Source organism: Symphalangus syndactylus, chromosome 3 (assembly GCF_028878055.3).
Source record: "Symphalangus syndactylus isolate Jambi chromosome 3, NHGRI_mSymSyn1-v2.1_pri, whole genome shotgun sequence".
Lineage (NCBI taxonomy): Eukaryota > Metazoa > Chordata > Mammalia > Primates > Hylobatidae > Symphalangus > Symphalangus syndactylus.
Window position 1 is genome coordinate 57,132,522 of NC_072425.2, and position 5,296 is coordinate 57,137,817.

Below are 5,296 nucleotides of genomic sequence, written 5' to 3' on the forward strand. Positions count from 1 at the left end.
TCGATTCTTTAAAACGGTCCCCCCAAATGTACATCACCTTGATCCCTGTTCCATGTACTATACATGACTAAAGTTTTTGCCCTTCATCCCCACTCTAAAGGTGATTTATTTTTGTTGATGACAAATGAAATATTTTGGTTTGTCATTATCTACTTCATAGAAAACCAGAATGTTATTACTAATAAATTTAAATTCACAATTTTACTTCATTTAAAAAATGGCACGTATTCAGTAAATCATCATATTTCATTGATGGAGGTAGCTGAGGGATTATCACGTCTAATCCTTAATTTTACAAATGGGAAACTGAGGCACAGTCTTTGTACAAGCTACTTCTCTCTACCTTAGTGAGCTTGTCAATTCCCTTCTATGAACTGCTTTTAGCTGAAGGATTAGCAAGTAAAACTATTTTTTTTTTTTTTTTTTTGCTATGACTCCAGATGGGGTCCAAAGAAGAGTTTCACAGTCTCTTCTGTCTCTTCTCTGGTTTTGATGGAGACTTACTTTACCCTTCTGTGTTAGCCTCTTACAAAACTGTGTCTGCCTTAAAAGGGCACAGGAAAGGGTGAAAAGTATTTTTAAAAGGCTAAATAACCACATAAAAGTCATGTAAGTTGACGCAGGAGCCAGCGAATGGAATGATGATGTGGCCTTGGAGGTCTGATGGGTCCTCCCGCTGGCACGGTCCCTTCTGTTACTGGCGCTCCTGTGCCTGCAGTCCAAACATCTGGGGCCTGGCCAAGGGGATACCAGGGGCTTGAGGAACATGATGAGCTAAGAGGTGATGTGGGGTCCCGGACAGGCAGGCAGTGAGGATGTGTGGAGTTGAGTACACATCAGGGTGGGGGACTGACTGCCCATGATACATTTAAAATAGTGCATTTCAATTGGTGTTTGCCAATTCCTAGTTGTGGCTGTTTGGGGGAGGCTCAAGAAAATGTCTTCATAGCCCTTGGGGATCCTGTAATGAGAATCATGTGTAAACGGAATGTTGACGAAGCCACACCTGGGGCACATATGACCCACGACAGACACTGATGTGGGAAAAGAGCCGGTACCTTTTGAACCTGACCCATTTTATGAAAAGATGCATATCAAAACAAACAAACAAAGCAACAACAAGAACACTGTAGAGTCTAAGATTGAGGTGTAGTGTCTTGAACAAAAGACAAAAGACTCAGCCACGCTTATGCTAAGAAGGAGAGCCAGGGAAAGAAAATGCTGCAGTCGCAGTTGGAAGGAAAAGACTGTTTCACTTTGGCTTCATGTGCATCCCCCAAAGGGACTATCATGTTACTTTCCCAAAGAAAAGCAGTCACTTTCAAAATGACTGCATAGCAGATGAAAAATGATTCTCATCTGCCTACGGCTGCTGGGAGGTGGAGTGCAGTGCAGGACTCCTATGGAGATACTTGTGGCTCCTCATGTCTCCTGGACCCAGGGTACCAGGACAGTGGACATAAGGGACAATAAAGCTTATTTGAACAAAAATACCACCTTCAGATTCTGCATTCATCACACATTTTGTTCTCTTTGCTACTAGGATGTGACAATGCAAAAATAATGTCCTGCTGGTCCTTTCAAGGATACCAGAGTTCTAGATTTTATTCTGTCTCAAATGTGGAGCCACTGGAGACTTCCCCAGTCAAACGCTGTCCTTACCTTGGCAGAAGGAGCCCTTTATGATGACATATTTTCTTCTTTTCACACGCTTTCCCACCCTCACACCTGGGCCCGGTTTACCAAATGAATTCAGTTCAATAAATGCCCTTACCTTTCTTATAACACTGCTCCTTTGCTCGTGCCATTTCCTCTTCTGGCAACCCCTTTTCCCCATTTTTCTGCTCAAAAACTACCTTCCACTTGTCTTGAGTCACAGCTTCCATGTAGTAGCCTGGGGCAGGTTTCCTTGCCATTGCTTGGCATCACAGTGTGCTCATCTCTGTCATGGCCTTAATTGTACCTGATGTACTTATGTTGGGTGTTGTCTGCGTGACCCACTAGACTGATCTCCTTGGGTGAAGGAAATGTGCTCGTTCATCTTTGAAACTCCAGTGACCAGTAACTTGGACAACATCTAGTACATGATAGGTGCTCAATAAATATCACTGATAGGTTGAATAAAAAAATTTCAAGCTCATGGGCTGGTAAAACTCTACCTAATTGCCAACTTTGGATAAAGACATGGAAAAAGTGATGCATACACAATCTAGCAAAGGTCACTGAATCTAACGAAGAGAATCCTGGGTTCTTCTGTGGTCCACACTGTCTCTGGATGTCACTGGAAACAAAAGGCTCGCCAAACGAAATAAATGTTTTTCCTCTTTCTTCTGCCTCTACAGTCCTACCCATTCATAGCCTAGAGCAAGCCCTATACATTTAAGAAGTTTCCAGTGTCTGAGTTATTGCTCCCCACAGAACTACAAGGGGATCACTTAAAGGCATGGGTTATGGGACTTCATGGTGGACTTGGCTGCATTGTTCAATGCAGTTTTGAGTTCTATCCTTGGGGTGCTTAGAGCCTGATTGTGGTACTACCAGGTAAATTACAGTAATAGTTATCAAATTACCAAGAACTCCTAAACTGATGGCTGGTAATACATTTGCAATCTTGTAGCTTGATTTTTCCACATTAATGCAAAGGAATAAATAATATGAAACTTTGGGCACTGTGACAATTTCTGTTGGTATCATAGGACTCTTGGTTGTAAATAAAAACCCAACCTTGATGGCTTAAGCAGAAGGTAAAGGAATTTATGTACTCACAGAGTTGAAAAATCAGAGGAAACTAGCTTCAAGCACAGGCTGATTCAGGGGCTCAACGAAATCAAGGCTATCTTTTCCAGTGGCTCAAATTTCTCTTTCCTGTATTTGCTTTGTTCTCAGACACTATCTTATGGCCTTTCAGTAGCTTCAAGGTCATTCTTCCCCAGTTCATATTAAAACAAAAGCCTGTAATCCCAGCACTTTGGGAGGCTGAGGCGGGCAGATCACTTGAGGCCAGGAGTTGGAGACCAGCCTGGCCAACATGGCGAAACCCTGTCTCTATTAAAAATACAAAAATTAGCTGGGCATGGTGGCACAGACCTGTAATACCAGCTACTCTGGAGGCCCAGGCATGAGAATAGCTTGAACCCAAGAGGTGGAGGTTGCAGTGAGCCAAGATAGCATCACTGCACTCCAGCCTGGGTGATAGAGTGAGGCTTTTTTTTTTAAAGTAAAACAAGAGAATGTTTCCTCCTAGAATCAGTAGTTCTAGTCCTGGGACTCATTCTGAGCAGGTGCTTTCCCTCACCCCACCATCCCTGTGGCTTTTGTAGGTTGAATGCCTTGATGGTCTAGGTGTGTGACACTTGCTGCATTTATGAGACTGGAGGTGGGGCCCCACCCAAGTTCTACTTCCAGAGGAGGAGGCATGACCAAGACACCAAAACAAGGTATAATAGATATTGATGGAAAAAAACAATATATGTCCACCCTGTAAGATAGAGGTGTGGGCAGAGCTAGGCTATTCCCAGAGTCCATCAAAGTTCACATGCCACATCCTGATCACGGGCCAGGCCAGCCTTGTACAAAATATTCTTTTCTTACTCAATACTTAAAGTTTGAGAGATGGCTCTGTTACATGAGATAAACTAAGAATAAGCCCTTGATTGGAGTAAAGGGTGAAGGTACTTTCCATATGCATGTGAGATGCCTTCTTTTTGAACATCCTTTATAAACCCTGACCATAGTAATACAAAGAGGATGTGTTCTAATGACTGCTTCTTTGTCAGAACTTCTTGGTCAGAAGCCAAGCAAGGAAATAAGAGAAGGTCTAAGGCCAGTGGCTCTGCAGGCAGGCAGCCCTGGGCTGGAGTGGAGAGGACTCAGAGCTGGAGGGAGGTGAGGGTGTAGGGATGAACAAGCCTCTCTGTCCCCAATGTCCTGTTGTATCCAGGAGGGTCATCTGTTGGAGGGTCATGATTCATTCATTCATTCTTTCTTTCATTCATTCATCTGTCAAACATTTCCTGAGCACCTTCTATGTACTAGGAATACCTTATAGTACCCAACAAACTATGTTTTCAATCAGTGTTTGTTGAATAAATAGAACCTGGGGAAACAGCCTTTCACTTCACAACTAGAGACGAAAGGTTGAACATGAAATATCACTGTTACTGAGTGTTAATGAGCTTCTGCCCTGTTGTAAGTACTGGTAAATAGATCCTTTCTGATTGAATGGAGAGATGGGGTGGTTGCTAAAAATCACAACATTACTAGTAGTTAACATTGGAGCTTCCTAGATGCTCCCATGCTAATTTCCCTTGTATCCATTATCCCATTTAATCCCCACAACAAATCTGTAATTTGTTACTATTTATTATCCTCATTTTACAGAGTAGGGAATGTAGGCAATGAGAGGTTAACTAACCTCCTACAATCACACAGATATTAACTGATGGAGCCAGGGTCGTCTTAGAAGCCAGTCTGCTTTTAGAACTGGAGCCTTAGTGCTGGAGGAGCTGGGTGGGTAAGCAGGGAATAGGAGCAGAAAGACAAATGTCACAGCTTACCTAACATCATCTACCAGACAAATTATCTATATTTAACTGAATCAGGCAGCTTCCAGTGAGGGCTTTTGTGTTCCCTCTTTTTTGTCGTTGTATTTTAAACTCTTACTGTTGGCATCCAAGTGGATCAAAGCCAGGTAGACATCAAGCAGGAGGGCCCTGAGACAGGAGGATGTGGGCAGAAGAGAAGTGAAAAACATGTTTTCCTCTAACCCCGAAGAGTGTCTCCCTGCCTCCTGCCTTCTGTAGCTTCCTTCACCCTTGGGTGGAGGTTGTGGAAATCCCTACACAGATATTTATTGCTTAGATTTGTTTTCATGAACAAAAGCAAGACGGCAAGTTTGGTCACTTGAGTTTTGTCATGTCCTACACGGATGTGGGCAAAGAGGATTGTGGAATTAAGCTGAAACTTTGGAAAGCCCTTTCTACGAGAATGTTTTGACATCTGCCAATGTACAAACAGAAACCTATGCAATGGCAATCACTGCTTCCTGCTGTTTCTGTAGTTATGCTAAGGGAAGCAGAGAGATGCTGATGTCTGCCAGAAGACTGTTAAGAGGAAATTCACACTGAAAGCAGCAGTGGTAAGGACATCTCTTCCTCTGTTTATTAGAAACAAAAAGTATAAGAGAATTCTCCTCTGGAGGCAAGTTGTCAGTGTTTTTAGTTCTCATAGCTATATGGTTGCTAACACAACAACTAATGACAATCAAGACTTGGCTTGGTTTAACTGTTTTTGAAGA

The 5,296-nt window shown here is 42.8% G+C and overlaps 1 pseudogene; it reads right to left on the reverse strand.

Annotated features, from left to right (window-relative positions):
- Window positions 1-426: 426 nt before the first annotated feature.
- Window positions 427-557, reverse strand: LOC129479972 (uncharacterized; annotated as a pseudogene).
- Between the last annotated feature and the right edge of the window lie 4,739 nt (window positions 558-5,296).